This window comes from Nothoprocta perdicaria, unplaced genomic scaffold, assembly GCF_003342845.1.
Source record: "Nothoprocta perdicaria isolate Ctin4 unplaced genomic scaffold, notPer1 scaffold_18, whole genome shotgun sequence".
Taxonomy (NCBI): Eukaryota; Metazoa; Chordata; class Aves; order Tinamiformes; family Tinamidae; genus Nothoprocta; species Nothoprocta perdicaria.
In genome coordinates, this window is record NW_020454982.1 from 4,221,625 (window position 1) to 4,237,002 (window position 15,378).

At 42.5% G+C, this 15,378-nt stretch overlaps 1 long non-coding RNA gene across 3 annotated transcripts in view; it reads right to left on the reverse strand.

Annotated features, from left to right (window-relative positions):
* The window catches only part of LOC112944988, a 121,584-nt gene that overhangs the window by 58,449 nt on the left and 47,757 nt on the right, over positions 1 to 15,378 (reverse strand). For all 3 annotated transcript variants that reach the window (XR_003248900.1, XR_003248901.1, XR_003248902.1), the window contains exon 2: positions 10,584 to 10,664. This is a non-coding gene — a long non-coding RNA (uncharacterized LOC112944988). The remainder of the gene's footprint in view (positions 1 to 10,583; positions 10,665 to 15,378) is intronic.

Consider the following 15,378-nt stretch of genomic DNA (forward strand, 5'->3'; position numbering starts at 1 on the left):
CACAACAGCAAGTGCTACCCACTCCTCTGCCTGGAAAGTTCTCCCACAGAGCTCATGACCAGCAAATGGTTTGTTCCCATTAGGAGAAGAGTCGCCCTGAAGGACAGGGCCTTCAGCACCACCAGCTGTGAGTCCATGTGGATCTCACTGAGACCTGTCCCAGCGCTGGGACCGGCCTTGCTGCGGCTCAAGGAGCTCTGGCTCCTCCAGCTTGAACCACAGAGCATTTCCCTGCTCCACCTGGGATTCTGCAGGGCAAACCGATGGGAAACACAAACCGTGGTGCTGTCCTAGCAAATTCCAGTTCCTGTTTCAACACCAACCTGCCTGCATATGCTAAATTCAGTGCAAAATGACCTACAAATGCATAAGAAGTTGAGGGGGAGGTTTATTCTCCAGGTGCTAGTTGTATTTTTACGCAGGGTCCATATCATGCTTGAAGTAGCTGTTCACCAGGACAAATGGTCTCTCCTGAGCTTCTGTTGTCCATATTAATGCTGCTAATTTACATGCAACCTTCATCCAGTCCTAACCTGGCCCTGTTTTCTCAACCCCCACCTGTTCTTAGGCCACAGGGCACGTGTCTCCGGTCTAGATTGATTGACCAGCGGGGGCAAAGTTGCCGGGATCGTCCCGCAGAGATGCCCAGCCCTAGGAGACACTGAGGAAGGTTGATGCACACAAATATATTCATCACAACACCACATTTACTGGTGCTGGCCAGCGACTCCGGAGCTACGACGAGGACGGCACCAGCTGAGCTATTTTCCATGTTCTTTTGTTTGGGGTTGGCCAGGACCACGCGACTCCCTCAGGCAGCGGGATAAACAGGGCACGGCGGCTCCACCGCCCGCCCGGCCCTCCCGCTCCCTCTCCTTCTTCAAAAGGCTCTTCCCAAACTGCTCCCTTCGCTCCCAAGTCAGGGCAGCAACAGAAACCAAAACTGATTGAGAGGCCTTTAGTTTTCACAAGGCTGTTTAGGGAAAGTCAGAGGAAAAAATCCCTTGGGAAAAATCTCATATGAAAAAACACAGCATATTTGAAAAAATAACAAATACAAACATTGGGCATGAATATAACAATATGCCACTAAATAAAAACAATCCTTAGAGCTTACACAGAGCTTTCTGACTCTGCAAAGCAAACATTAACCAATTAGTTGAAGCTAAAACACAAGTGTTCAGGTCAGCCACACACTGAGCCGCCACACTGCAAATATGAATCAAGCCACAGACCTAAATCCCAGTGCTCTGGATTTTTGGTAGAGCCCACAGCAGGGTCTGGCCAATTGGTTAAACGCAAAAGACGTCCCAAGCTTTGCCAGGCAGCTCGGTGTGCGCATGTACATGCAGGTGCTGTCACAACCTGGGGTCTTCAGGTATTCAGGAGGGATGTCCCTAAGCACCACGTCACTGCTGCACCTCATAGTGACCGATCCTTTTAGGCGCTCACCACCCTCCACGCACAACAAAACCTCGGCAAGCAAATGCTGATGCTTGCAGCCTACCCACTGCAACCACCCTGCTGCAGCTGCAGCTCTCTGGAGTACAGGATTTCTTCTGAGCTCGTCGCTTAGCAGAGCCAGGAGAGCCAAGCAGCAAAAAGCAGCCTCCTGAACTCGCGAGCTGCCCACTCTGCAACAAACACTCCTATCTCTTTAACAGGCTTCCTCCTAACCACAAACATGTATGTTTTTCATAAAGCCCTGGAAATTGTACTGGGCCCAGGGGAAGGTGCCGAGTGGAAACGCCGGGGTCTCGAGATGAGAGCGGCGCCGGCGCTGCGGTACCACGCGCTGTTTGTAACAATTACAATAATACACCTGTACTACCATTGTCAGCGCGCCGGAGCCACATGGGGTCTCATTAGTATTGTATTAGGACTGCATGGGGAAACGGATAATGGCCCATAATGAAAAATGCCAAATTTTCTATATAATAAAAATGAACTTGATTAATGAAAATCACTTTCAGGGAAAGAGTTACAGCGTTGTTAGAAATAAAAAATGATGTATTAATCCGACACTCTTACAGATGGTCCCAACCTCCTGACAACTGCTATTCATTTGAGATGCTATTAGCATGCATAATTATGCTAATTAAGTTGTAATTAAGCACCAATTCTTCAGAGGGCTTTTTTTGTCTATCATTTAATACAACTCAGCTTCAAAGAGTGCTTAAAGCTTTACACAGTGTTTCATGAGAAAGGGGTTCCCAAGTTTCTGAGTAAAGATTTAGCAGCTGAGCTGTGGAACAGGGCCTGTAATCTTTGTTTTGGTTAAAGGGAAACCAGTAAATAGAAGCAGGATCTGCCAATTGTTGATAAAATAATTAACACTTTCTGCTAAAATAGCACAGTTCACACTAGGACAATTATGAAAAGGGGAAAAATGGTATAATTATCAATGGAGCCAACACCAGTGGTCTATTATGGCTGCTACCCCTTAATTTGAAAAAAATAATTCATTGAAAAGTAGATTCCCATAAATAATAATAATGGTCCTGATTCAGATACTCTTACTCATCATATGCAGTGTCTCATTCCAAGACTACTCCTGCTGGCTTAATTTAAATAACAGAGCAAACTGCACCAGCTCAATTTAAATTGATCTGAAAAATCAATTTAGTTAAACCAGAGCCAATCTCAGTGTGAACACTCCTGCTTCATTTTAACTTACACCTGTTTCCAATTGATCAAGGATTTGATCCAATAAAGGGGCTGAGATGAAGCCACTCTCACTTCACGGCTTGTCCTGTTTTAATGCAACTTCCCTGTTTAAACAAGGCTTCACAGTGGGGAAGGGTGTCAAAATCAGAGGGAAAACTAATAAGCCTCTTTGACAGCTCCTTTCTAACAGTTTCATTAAAATATTTATTAAAATGAGAGAGATGGCTTATAAAAACAATCAGACCTCCAAACCTCTGTTTGCAACTGCTGGCAAATCCTCCTCTTCATTCCTGGGACGAGGGCGGGTGGCACTCAAAGCCTCGTTCGTACCACTGCCCATCTCCCTCTTTCCAGCAAAGCAGATCCCAACTCTGCTATTCCAACAGGAACAGAACTCTGTCACATTACAGAAGACTTTATTTTTTTTTAATCGATTCAGCTGATTTCTTGTCTTGTGAACAGAGCTAAAATGACAAACAGCTTAAGGGGGAAAAAAAATTAAAAAGAAAGAAAAAAAGCTCAAATGCTCAAGAAATGAAACCACGTCGTGTACGTGCAAGTTGACACTCTTAAGTATCCAGGCTTGGCTGATTTCCTGGGACCCAAACGCTTGGCTCTAATCCTCATTTTAGCAGCCTACAGAACCAAACAATTTTGCTTTCTCTTCTACTCCAGCTCCCATCTCAAACATTAAATGCACTGTCAGTAAAACTAAACCAATGTGGTATGATGTGCCTCACATGGAATACTAAGTGCTATATATAAAAGAATACATTAAAAAAAAAAGTGAGTGGGGAACACGCACGGTAAAATCAAAAATCTCTGTACTAATCTTTGGATAAACACAATTGGTTGCTGTTAAGAAGATGCCCTGGAGGGGATTATCCAAAATACTGTTATGCTGCTGACAATTTGGCTGTCTCTCTCTTTATTACCATACTCTTACTCAGTGCTCTGCTCCATCATCTGTTGCACGTTCAGATCGATCTCTACCTTTCAGTTAGTTCAAGTTCTCAAACACTGGCCCAGTCATTTTGCTCGGATTTCAGATAAAGCTCTAAAAGCAGAAAAGTTGTCTCATGACCAGGATGTTTCTAACGTTTGGGGTGCTCAGGAACAAAAAAGCAAGTTGGAAGCAGGGAATTTCTTTTTTTGTCTCCAAACAAACCATGCAATTTTCAAAGCAGGCCAGACTGCTTTCAACACAGAATTGATAAACTCCCTTTAGACAGATGCCAGCTAAAAGTCTCTTGAACAATGTCTGACACCAGATTTGCAGCTTCCTGCATGGACAAGTCTAGAGCAAAACATGCTTTTCACACGCATGATTCTGCCATCCCCATACAAGTCACTGTTAGAGACACAGCCCTGACCCACCACGTCTGTAGGGCCGAAACATCAAACCCTGCACGCTCACTTTTCTTCAAAAGCAGATACAGGTACCTAAAATGAGGGCAGAAAAAGCTTCCCAAGACAGGACAGAAAGAGAAAAAAAACAACAATAACAAAAAAAAGTCTGTTGGTTATTCTGTATTTTGGTAAACAAAACATCTACTTAAACAAAGACTGCTGATCCCCCTTACGCTAAATATAAAGATAGACACAGCGAAGTAATTGGATGGTATTGGATTAGAGGTGGAAAAGCACCTTTCAAATAAACTCTTGGAGTTTAAATTACTTAAGCATAAGATATATAAGCTATCTAAAGGCTTATGTCACCTATGGAAAAAGGATTTGCAACACATATGATATGTGCCTGAATGAAGCGGAATACAGCAGAGAATATTTGAACGCTTCTATCTCACTATATTTTGTGCATTTGTTTTCCGTCTGCATTATGTCAGCTATATTGAAAACTCCCCAAACAACATAAAACTCATCCAAAGCCAACAAACGCAGTTGTTCTTTCAATACAGATTGTATTAAACCATCATGTGTTCTCCGAATGTCAACCAACCATTGAGTATTGGCAAAAAGCAATTTCTTTAATAGCAAAGTTAATTGAAATACCATTGAAAGCTGATTTCTATTGCACAATGAAAATTAGTGGCTTTATCTGAAAAATCCAATTGGCATTGAAAAAGGTTGCTCGGTGTTCATAAAATGATGAGAATAGGGCCTGAATAAGTAAAATCATAGGTGGGAAACAGAGCAGGTGGGTTAGACATACGTTCTGTCATGGCCTCTCTGCTAGAGCCCACAACACAAAGCAGGTTTTTTTTTTTCATTTTTTTTTCTGTATGATTCAAGCTATATTCCTCCAACTAGAACATGAATTTCCAAAAGATCTAAAAAGTTTGTTATGAATTCTAAATTTGTAATGAAATCTGAAACCAACTGATGTTTTTCCCCCACACAGGATTCAGTCTATATATGTGAAAATGGAAACGCTACCCTGGCCCTGATCCAGACCCCAAGGTCAGTGAAAACACACGCGCACACACACAAAAAAGGGAGAAACAGAAAGGCAGAAAATACAGTGGTATACAACTATACTCATTTTTAAGTTACTTTAAAAGAAATAAAACTCTCAGATAGACCTGAAAGTCCAAAATCCAGGTCCTCATTATTTGTTTGCTCCCACATTACTTGTTTGCCCATTTTCTTCTTCTGAAAGAATCCCCTCTTGACTGTACTTGACAAAAAATGCAACACGATTCAATTGGCTTTCTTTGAAGAACAAAGAGTAAGCAATCCAGGGGCTGCTTTTTTTTTTTTTTTTTTTTTATTTCCCCCAGTGGAAAGGAAACAATGAGAAATGATCTTTTGTTTTCTAGTGAACTCAAAAAGCATCACAGCTCCTATCGTACAGACTGTGACACTTCGAATCAGGGCTCAGAGACAGCAAAAACCCTATGAAAGGCAGGAGAGGAATCAAAAGGGAAAGGTTGGGGGTGCTCCTCCCCCAAACTCAGTCCCATGCAGCAGGAATCTAGGCTGATATAATGTGATTAGCTTCTCTAACAAAAGAATCAGATGCTTTTTAAAGACCTACTTGGGGGCTGCCACACTCCTGCAGAAGACACAAGGGTTTGCATTTCTACAATAAATGCTGATGGTACCATCGACAGACTCTACCTGAGTAGTGACATTTGGCTGTTTCCTCGGGGACAGAATTTCCCCAGTAATTTACTGGCTTCCAACAATAAACTTATGAAAAAAAAAAAAAAAAGAGAGAACTTATCATGAAAGACAGAACAGGTGACATTAATATTCACTTTGAGTAAAACAGTAGCACCAATCATGATTTCTCTTCATTCTTACTGCTCCACATTTACCAGTTCTACCAAAAATAAGGTTAACACCCCAACAGTGGATAGCTTTTTCATAATAAAGTCAGAACAAATTTTCCTCAGTAGAGCAATATGTCCTGAATACACATAAAGCCCTTACATTTTTGATTAAGGGTAGTTCATCTACTCAGAACCCCGGGACACCATCACGTGAGAAACTGGGAAAATTCCAGTGATGCTAGAACATATGGTTACTGTAAATAATAGAAACATACACATTGAAAAATGCTTCATGGGAATTGCACAGAAAAATACTTTTGTCTTCAACTTCCCAGAACAGGTTCCCTAGAGGATATTTTCTAAAAGAGCAGCCAGTCTACTCTTAAAATTCCCAAGGCTGGTGCTTCCACCCTGTCTTCTGATGCATTACATTTATGAGCCTGCCATATACATTTATTTCACTGCTGCTTTCACTCATCGGGGCCTTATTGCTTTAACAGCCACCGCACATCTGAGCAATCCTCATGCAAGACCTCAAGCATGTTTTGTTCGGATACCAGCAGGACAGGACACACTTGGACCTCTACGGCAGCAGATTAAACCCTTCCAGAAGATCCATTCAGGTCAGGCACTACCTGCTGAGCTCACACTCGAGTACGGCCACCCCAGCGGAGGAGAGAGCATCATTTCCAGTCTGTACACCCAAAAACACCCACAACAAGCGCCGAGAGGAATCCTGGCGCTGAGGGTTTGTTTCTCTGCTTGTTTTTTGACCATGGGCCAACTCCTCAACCTCCTACAACCGCACCCTGCTCACCTATAAAACAGGATGGGGGAGAACATTAACAAATTACAACTTTTTAAATTGAATTTCTGTGGTTTAACATGTGTATTAACAAACAATGGAATTTCTCTCCTCCTAATGCATTAATATATCCAGTCACAGCCTGCTTCCTTCTTAAGGCATCTTGTTTACATGAATGCTTTATTTTCTAATTAATTCTTAATGCTAAAGAGCATTACAGTGCTCAGATAAGCAGTCCTACGTAAACTCAAAGAATTAAATAAGTATTTGGTTTCTATTTGCAGCAGAACATCCAAAACATTATAGCCCTTTGTCATACAAAGGCATAGGAGCTCTACCAAGTTTCCAAAGCAGACAAATACCTAAATTATTTTCTTCATTTCTTCAGTTACATTTGCACACAAGGTAAGAAAAAGAAACCACGTTAAACACTGCTAAGGGATCTTGGCAGTGAAAACGAGTCAACTGAGTGATTCACACAGAAAGCTCCAAAACATTCCTGCCACTTGACCTAAAATTAACAGATCTGTCAAGTTTAAGAGTAAGGTTTCCTTGGCAGACCGAAAAAAAAAAAAAACCCACAACCTTCCCTTCTCAGTCATCCCTTCAAGGAAAATCCCAAAGCCAGAATAAAGTTTGCAGAGGGTTTTAGTTACAGTTAATGTATAAGCCAACAATGTTTACTCAATATTATATAGGCTTTGCAACACACCACGGCAGTAAATTAGCTTGATATATTAGTTCTTGCTGGGAAAAGGAGACTGTCTCCAAGATCTGTAAAGCACTGCAAGTATTTCCCTTGTGGTGCAGAGATGAGTTCAGGTCACAGCAATAAAATCCAGGCCAACGTGCTGTGCTGCACAGGGCACACACAAACAGGCTCGGGATCCCTGGGGCCCTCCCTGCACGTGTGCAGGACACCCCTTGCCCATCACAGGGCAACACGTGTCACCGAGCAGCCGATGGCTCCTCACGTGCCTGGGCCTCGCGCTTCACTAAGGCTGCGACGGAACTGGGACTTCCTAACGCAGGAGAGCAAGAGAGCAGAAGTGACAAAGCACTGGGCTTTCAGAGAAAACGTCCTCTTGAGTATCTGTTTGATTCCTAAATAAAGGGGCAAGTATCAAAACCTGCAAATGAGTAAAGCAAGAGCTTTTGTAACTAAACTGCCCAGACTGGATTTCTCTATCCTGCTGTACGCTGAAGTCAACAGGTGACCCCTGCAAAGCCATTTCCACACTGTGCTCTTCTGTATCCCCACTGGCAACACGCACGTAAGATTTCCTTGATGCACAATGAAAAGGGGCTCAGAAAATTAGCATTTGTCAAGTGTTTTAAACGTTTGAGCAGCAGGTCCTCTGCAGCAGCCAAGAACTCCTAGCTACAGCTTAAACTGGGCCACTATTTGCTGACAAGGAGCCTTGCGTTACCTCCCCTTCTCATGCTTGTGGTTTGTCACGTGGCTCTGAGGGATGAATGAGGGAACAGCAAGTTTCTCACTTAAAATCCAAGACCTTGAACTGAACAGTCACTTATCTCTACAGTTTAACTAGAGGACGGAAAACACAACAACCAAACCAAACATAGATCATGTCATTCTCATTATTGTACCACGATAACAGAACAAACAAAAAGATATCTGGGAGGACACATAAACACCATAGCTTCCAAAGGAGTAAACTGCGTATTTTGCCAAATTCTGACATCTTTTCTAGTGGTTAGATATCTCTGTCACTATAACCTGGAACACAATAAAACAATTTGACTGCCGTCTTCACTTGATTCAATAAATCAAATAGCACAAACCTATCCTAACCTCAGTACCACATATGTTATGCCACGGTCCTAGTGTCTCGAGGCAAAAAGTATGTGCAATACAGATATTAAGCCTACCACTCAAACATGTAACTCTACAATGACCCTGTTATCTACAGAAAAAGCATATGATGTTTTGACTCTGTCTTACGGGAAGCTATCATTAGTGAGATTGTAACAGCTCCTATTTGACCGCAGAGCCTGAAACCTGCATCTGCCAAAGAAATGTTGCCAGATTCCTTCACATTCATAGAGCATGATCTTAGTAAACACCCCAGCATTATTATCCAGATACAGAAATTATCAAGTCTGCTTGCTCATTTAAACATGTGATTAACTACTGAGGTTGAAAGGATTTGTCTTTCCTCTTGCTTGTATCTTAAACCATGTTTTTAACTTACTACTTTTTATAAACAAATTTAAACTTAACCACTCTCCAACTTCTGCTCTATATATTTTATTTATTGAAAAATATCTTAGCGTGATGTGTTGAAAAGTAGACATTGCACAGCAAATATTAAAGCCGGCTAAATGTGGCTCTCAAACTAGGAGGAATAGAACGAAAAACTGATTTTTTATAGCCAAAAAAAAAAAAAAAAAAAAAGACAAAGTGGAGAGCAAAAACAGAAATAGCAGAAAAAGAAAAAAAATGTCTAGCTTATAATATCCTAGTGAAAAGGCATTTATGAAAAATGTCTGCATTGCCAGAAACCTTCTATTTGTCAAGCAACTCAATGTAAAACTGTAGGGCCATCATGCCCAATTAGCACAAGTAGGACGTGCTGTCCTGTAGCAAAGTCAAGATTAATTAACTCTCTTGCCATTACTCACATCTGGTACAGGTACAAGAGGGATTTCAGGATTCTAGCAGAGTTTTTGGAAGCGGCAGAGGACTGCAACAAATCCAAGGCCAGGATTCTCCCAAGTACACCTGTGGTTCCCCCTGAAGTCGGTCACTGACTGAAATATTGAGCCCGTTTCGGCATGAATCGCTCTGAAAACAGACGCTGAGATGCCCATTGCTGTGGTAAGAGCCACTTGTAGAGGGCACAAACACTGCCGGCCCTGTCTGCACACCAGGGACTGTGGGAACGCAGCAGGTTTGCCTGGAAGATCCATGGATCGCCTTCAAGAACAGAAAAGACCACATAAGTGTCCCCCCCATCTGCCCACTACTTTTTTTTTTTTTAATACATCAAATCAGAGCAACTGCTGTCTTCAGAAGATGCATGTGGACCTTGTTAATGATAGCTCATAAAGCTTTGTAGCTAAAACTAAAAACATGTGCCATTAGATCTTAATAGCAAATGAAACAGTTTCATCTTGCACTATAATCTGGGGCACCATTCTTTTCATAGTCTGACCCCGAGCAGCACTCGACTTGGTACTATTTGTATACCTGTCCTGGTAAAAATTTATTGCCTAGTCATTATTTTAAACCATCAGCACTGCTCAGAGAGAGGATTAAAGCATGTTAGCACAATATAAATAGTACTAATGCTAACAGCCTCCTAATCTTTTTCATCTGAGGAGTAGGTATCACATCTACTGTTTAAGGCAAACTAGGGTTGGCAAGGAAAAACAAGCTCTTGCCTTCCTAAAACAGGACTTAAATGCCTAAGCAAGTAAATTTAGAGTCAAGGAGGTGACAGAAAGGGGCGTTCAGAACATTAGATAAACATCCCAGAAATGGTCACCCGAAACTGCACTGCAGGGTTTGTCTTTCCCTCGCAGGGCTCACCCTGACAGCACTAAGCAGCTCGCGGTTGCAGAGTATACTCCCTTAAACACCATGCAGGGAAAACTTCTGTTTGTTTAGGTGTTATGAACTAATCTTAACCAAGTTCTCCTCACAATTCACAATATAGAGCGGAGTTAAACAAACTTACCTTCTCTGTTCTAAATTGCCAGGAAAAGCTCACTGAATACCACACAAAGAATACTGAGCATTTAAAAAATGCATGTAAAAAAATACAAGTTTTGGCAATTGAATTACAACCTCTCCAAGTATATGTGCAAATAGGAAAAATAAGAAAAAAAATAATATCAAATGAAGAAGTTACCTCTTCTTTTCGCACTTCTGGGGAGATTAATATGTGAATTCAGCTGATCATAGCACTTCACAAGGTCCTTGGAACTTGTTCCTGTAAAGAAATTCAGGTAGTTTTCAGTTTATTGTACTTGAATGCCTCAAAAGGACACAGACAAGATAGTTTTTGCAAAGTTTATCATTTGCCTGGGAGCAGAGTAGATGCTCCACGTGTTACCATTCCCTTTAGCAACTAACAGAAAACAGTGACCGTAACCTTCCACTCCTATTTTCATGTGGATTATGTTCTTGCTTTAAAGGGCACTAAGCCCACCTGCACAGGACATGAGAGTGATCTCTGAGTCTTCCAACACAACGTCACCACAACAGCTTCCTTGTGTAGGTGACCCCAGAAGGTCCCAACATAACATAGGGCCTGTGTAAAGTAGAGCCAGATCTGCCTTTCTTGATTCTGCTGGCCACACTGCCAGATCTGTGGATCTCACAGACTCTCCAATAGCCTTCACTGTGCTGACTAGAAGATTCATCTCCACAGGAACATGGAGGAGTAGGGAAGAAAGCTCTGACATTTTTCTTAATATGTACTTAGGAATATACAGATACTTGCTCATTAAGTGCTAGGATGTAGGAATTGTAGATTTGTCCATGCACAAGGAAAGCTTTTCTCTGTCTTGCATGGCAGCAGCCCACTGAGCTAGTCCCTGGTTAGCACTCAAGATCTTGTGCTCCCATCTGCCCAGGACAGTCCAGCCATTAACTGCACCATAGAGGCAGGTGCTCCTTGTTTCACATCTACATCATACTGGTACCCACAGACCTCTCACAGGCCTCTCTCCAGCTCTCAAACAGACCCAAAGCATTTTAGGTAGACATTCCTATTTTCCAATAGGAAATTGGTTTTTCCATTTGTTTAATGGTCTCTCTTATTCTGAAATTACTATAAAGTAACTTATAAAAGCTGAAAGAGTACATAAAGACGAAATTTTCTGAAAATTGGTATCATTATGCAATCACATCCTAAACTATATTTCTTCTTGATTACCTAAATAACAATAATTTATCAAATGGCAGTTGCTTCCTTCCATGCATATAACTAATTTTACACATAGTATAAAATTCAGGGCAAGCTGCAGTTGTTACTCTACCTATTTTTATCTGTTTTATATACTTTTTAATATACAACCTGAGTCATCCTAAAAGCATCTTTGAGAAGGCAGACACCGTGAGGGCAAAGGCCACTGAAGAAAGGACATAAAGTTTAACGTCCTTGTGAGGGGACCTGCTTAATTAAAAGATGACCTTCGTTACATGAGGTTGCATAAAATATCATTTCAATAGAGTACTTAGGGAAACTTTCCCCGACCGTGACAGCGCTGCCAAAGCCTAATTAGAGATTCATTTAGACATATATATCAACATTATTGTCTGTCAGGCAGCCACAATGTATCACGCTTAAGTGGAATTTTAACTGTCTAAATCAGTCTGTCTAAACAACATAAAATAGGAAACAAATCAAAAGGCCAGTTAAAATCATAAAAGCGACACATATTTATACTAAAGTACCATTTGTTGCATTAACGGCTTTAAGGGGAGGGAGCGTGAGGGCTCGAGCGGCTGCGCCCGGCCCTGCCCACTCAGGGAGGCCCTCGCGGCCATGTTGTGGCGCCGCCGCCATGTTGTGACACCGCTGCCCACGTACTGCAGCACCTCGGGTCTTCGCAGGGCTGCCCAAAGAAGCTTTCAAGTCCCTATGTGCACTGAAATTTTTAATTTTTGTTGAGAGTTCATCTGGCCAGGAGACACAAGTATTCTCTGGTTGCCCAAGGGAAGATTTATGTCGAGCACCAGCAGCCCCTGCCACCTGAACGCCGCGGCTGCCGGTCACTCCAAGAGTCACAGCAAGGAAGGGTTTGGGCTCCCAAAACTGAAACCTGGGCAGTTAGCCTGGCTGAAAGGCCTGTATTTTAAAGGAACACATTCATTCTTATGCAATGACATGTCATGAATTTTGCATGAAGCACAACACTTGGTGTCAGAAATTATATCAGCTCCAGCTAGGGGGACAATGATACATATGTTTGTACAAAACACATAATATGTTTTATTTAAAGTGTGCCATAAATACTTTTGCCCTGAAGCAAGGTTTAAAATGAGCTCCATAAGGTGTCATAACAAAATGTATGTTCAGAAAGGCGAAAGAGGTGCATCCATTCCTAAACGTCTAACTTCATCTGCAAGAGCCGCCGCTGTTCCCTGATAGAGCTGCCACTCTGTTCGGAGACAGCTGTACCAGCGAAACACACACAGCCACGTGTCCTGCCCTGCTCACGACTTAGCATCAAACCTTTTCTTGCTCGAGAGCCTGAAGAGATCCAGCACCCTGCGAGCAAAGCAGGAACCCGGGCTACAGAGCCTGGGTGCGAGACACTTGGGGCTATTCGGTATGGGAAAGGAAGCCACAATCCTTTCTGCGGATAAACAACAAGGGTCTTGGCTGTAGCAATATCCCTCAGTTTGGCAAATTCCAGGACCCATCCAGGCAGTTTTGCTTGGCTTTGTCAGAATCAATACATCTGAGCTAGGAGTAGATCGGAAGCCTCTCAACAAGAGCTGTCCTTGCAGCGATGCATCTCTCCTTGGTTCAACTACTGCCTTCAAGTGCCTATTGTAATTGTATTTATGTCCTTACTCAAGCAGATAATGGAGCATTTGGATCCTGGAATTGCTCGTGATTATGGGGCACATAACTTCAGGCCAGCTTGTGGAGCTGTGCCATTACATGAGATTTGTTCTGCAGAAATAATTGAAAAGAATAACTCAACCACTGGGACGTCACATCCACTTAGAGCACTTGACCATCTCTAGGTAGATCACTGATAGAGCTAGGAGCCCATGTGCCCTCCTGCAGCTCGAGGGTGAGATGTGAACGTGCCTGTTTGTGCGCACACACACACACGCCAGGAGCCAGGCAGGGAGCCAAGCCAAGGAGATCCGGGCAGCCGCCATCACTGTCGCACTCCCTTTAGTGCCAAGTCACTCCTCATAAATCAGAGGTGTCTGTCTCCTCCTTTCTCCAAGGAACGGTCTTAAAACAACTCAAAAATCCTAAGCCAATATCTAACCCTAAGCAGCAAGCTGCATAAAGCTCAAGCTGAGTGAGCAGAAAATACACGGCCCAAGAAATACTAAAGCTCACACAGAACGTACGGAAACAAAAAGCTCCACAAATAACTACTATGATAATAGTAGGGAAACCTAAGCGTGTCCATAGTTGCAAAGAGAGCCAGACCCTGGGCTGTGGCCAACCACTCACCTTCATTCTCCAGGAGCAAGCTCAAGGGGAAGGCAGGAGGGCTGCAGCCCCCTGCATTGCTCCGTGGGTCATTAGCAGGAGCTGCCACAACACACACCAGCCACCACCAACCGGTTCTAAAAAGCCATATATGAGCTTGCTTTTTCCACTAATGAAAAGGCTTAGAAACGATCTCATTTTATACCTGTACCTAGGCAACATACATTTGTACGAGCTATAATTAAGCTAGCTGGAAGAAGAGCTTAGTGCACGGTGGTTCCCTACTGCCCAAACGCCACCTCAGGGCTGAGGTTTCTGCTGCTGTGTTGGAGGCTACGCTGAGACCTGCTGTCCTAGACACATGATACAAAGCCATTAATGTCAGAAATGGCAGCATTCTATGTAACGCAAGAGCACAGATTTAAAAATAAACACAAAACTTCAAGAGCTAGTACAAGGCCTGAAAGCAAAAGGCTGGCAAGGTTCAGACACTCCAGAGTCAATCTGAAAGGAAGGGCTGTTAACAGGAACGCTGGGGCTGAATCCCACACTCAGCAGTGCCCCACGAGAGAAAATCACGGGAACTCCCAACAAGGAGCAGTGGATGCTCCTGCTTGCTAGCAGGAGGAGGACTCGTTTTCTAAAGCATAGGGCATAGAAGATCCTACAAAGGCAGCACATTGCTCTGACATGCAACGGATCCTCCTGCCTCTGAAGTGGCTCCTTATTAAATCAAGGACAGTCTTTCCATTGACCTCAATAGGGGTTGGAGGGGACCCAGAGGGAAATCAATCCCACCGGCAGTAAAACAAACAAAGGTGATGGATTTCTTCATGAGCTGGTCACCGATAGAATTAAGCCAATCAAATAGCATCACATAATGATCTAAAATGCAAAATAAAGTCTTCTTCCTCCTTTACCCACACTGGTCTTCAGACGCACTTCAGATTAAAGATCTGAGCCTCATTCAGTGCAAGAAGTAAATATAACAGTCCCACGTTTTTGTTTTTTCTAGCACAACAATGCTTTTCTCTCGGTGGAGACTAACTGCAGAAAATAAATATTTACATCATTGGGAACTGTAGCACAGATAGCTCTAAGAAAAAAAAAGTAAAAAAACTTGTATTTGTATTTTTGATGAGCAACCTAATTAGACCAGAGCATCTTTAATTAAGTGTGTCAGCCCCAGTGGAAGCCACAGAGTTCAACACTAATAAAGCTGATAAGGTTTTTATTTTTCAGACTTAGTTTATTTAATGCCTCATCCATGTTAAGCCAATCTGTAACATATGGGCAGTTCTCCCACTATGGATTTATCGTTTGGGTGTTTCTTTTTGCGAATTAATGCAATCAAACTCCTGCCAGTATTAATTATTTTTCTCCAAGCACAAATCCCAGAATTGAAAACTCACACATATACACCTCTTATTTGCTGTGTAAGCCATAGCCTAACTACTGAGAAATAATTTTAAAAGTGCTGGGAGAACCAAAATGCTTCTGGATTGCATGAGTGAGC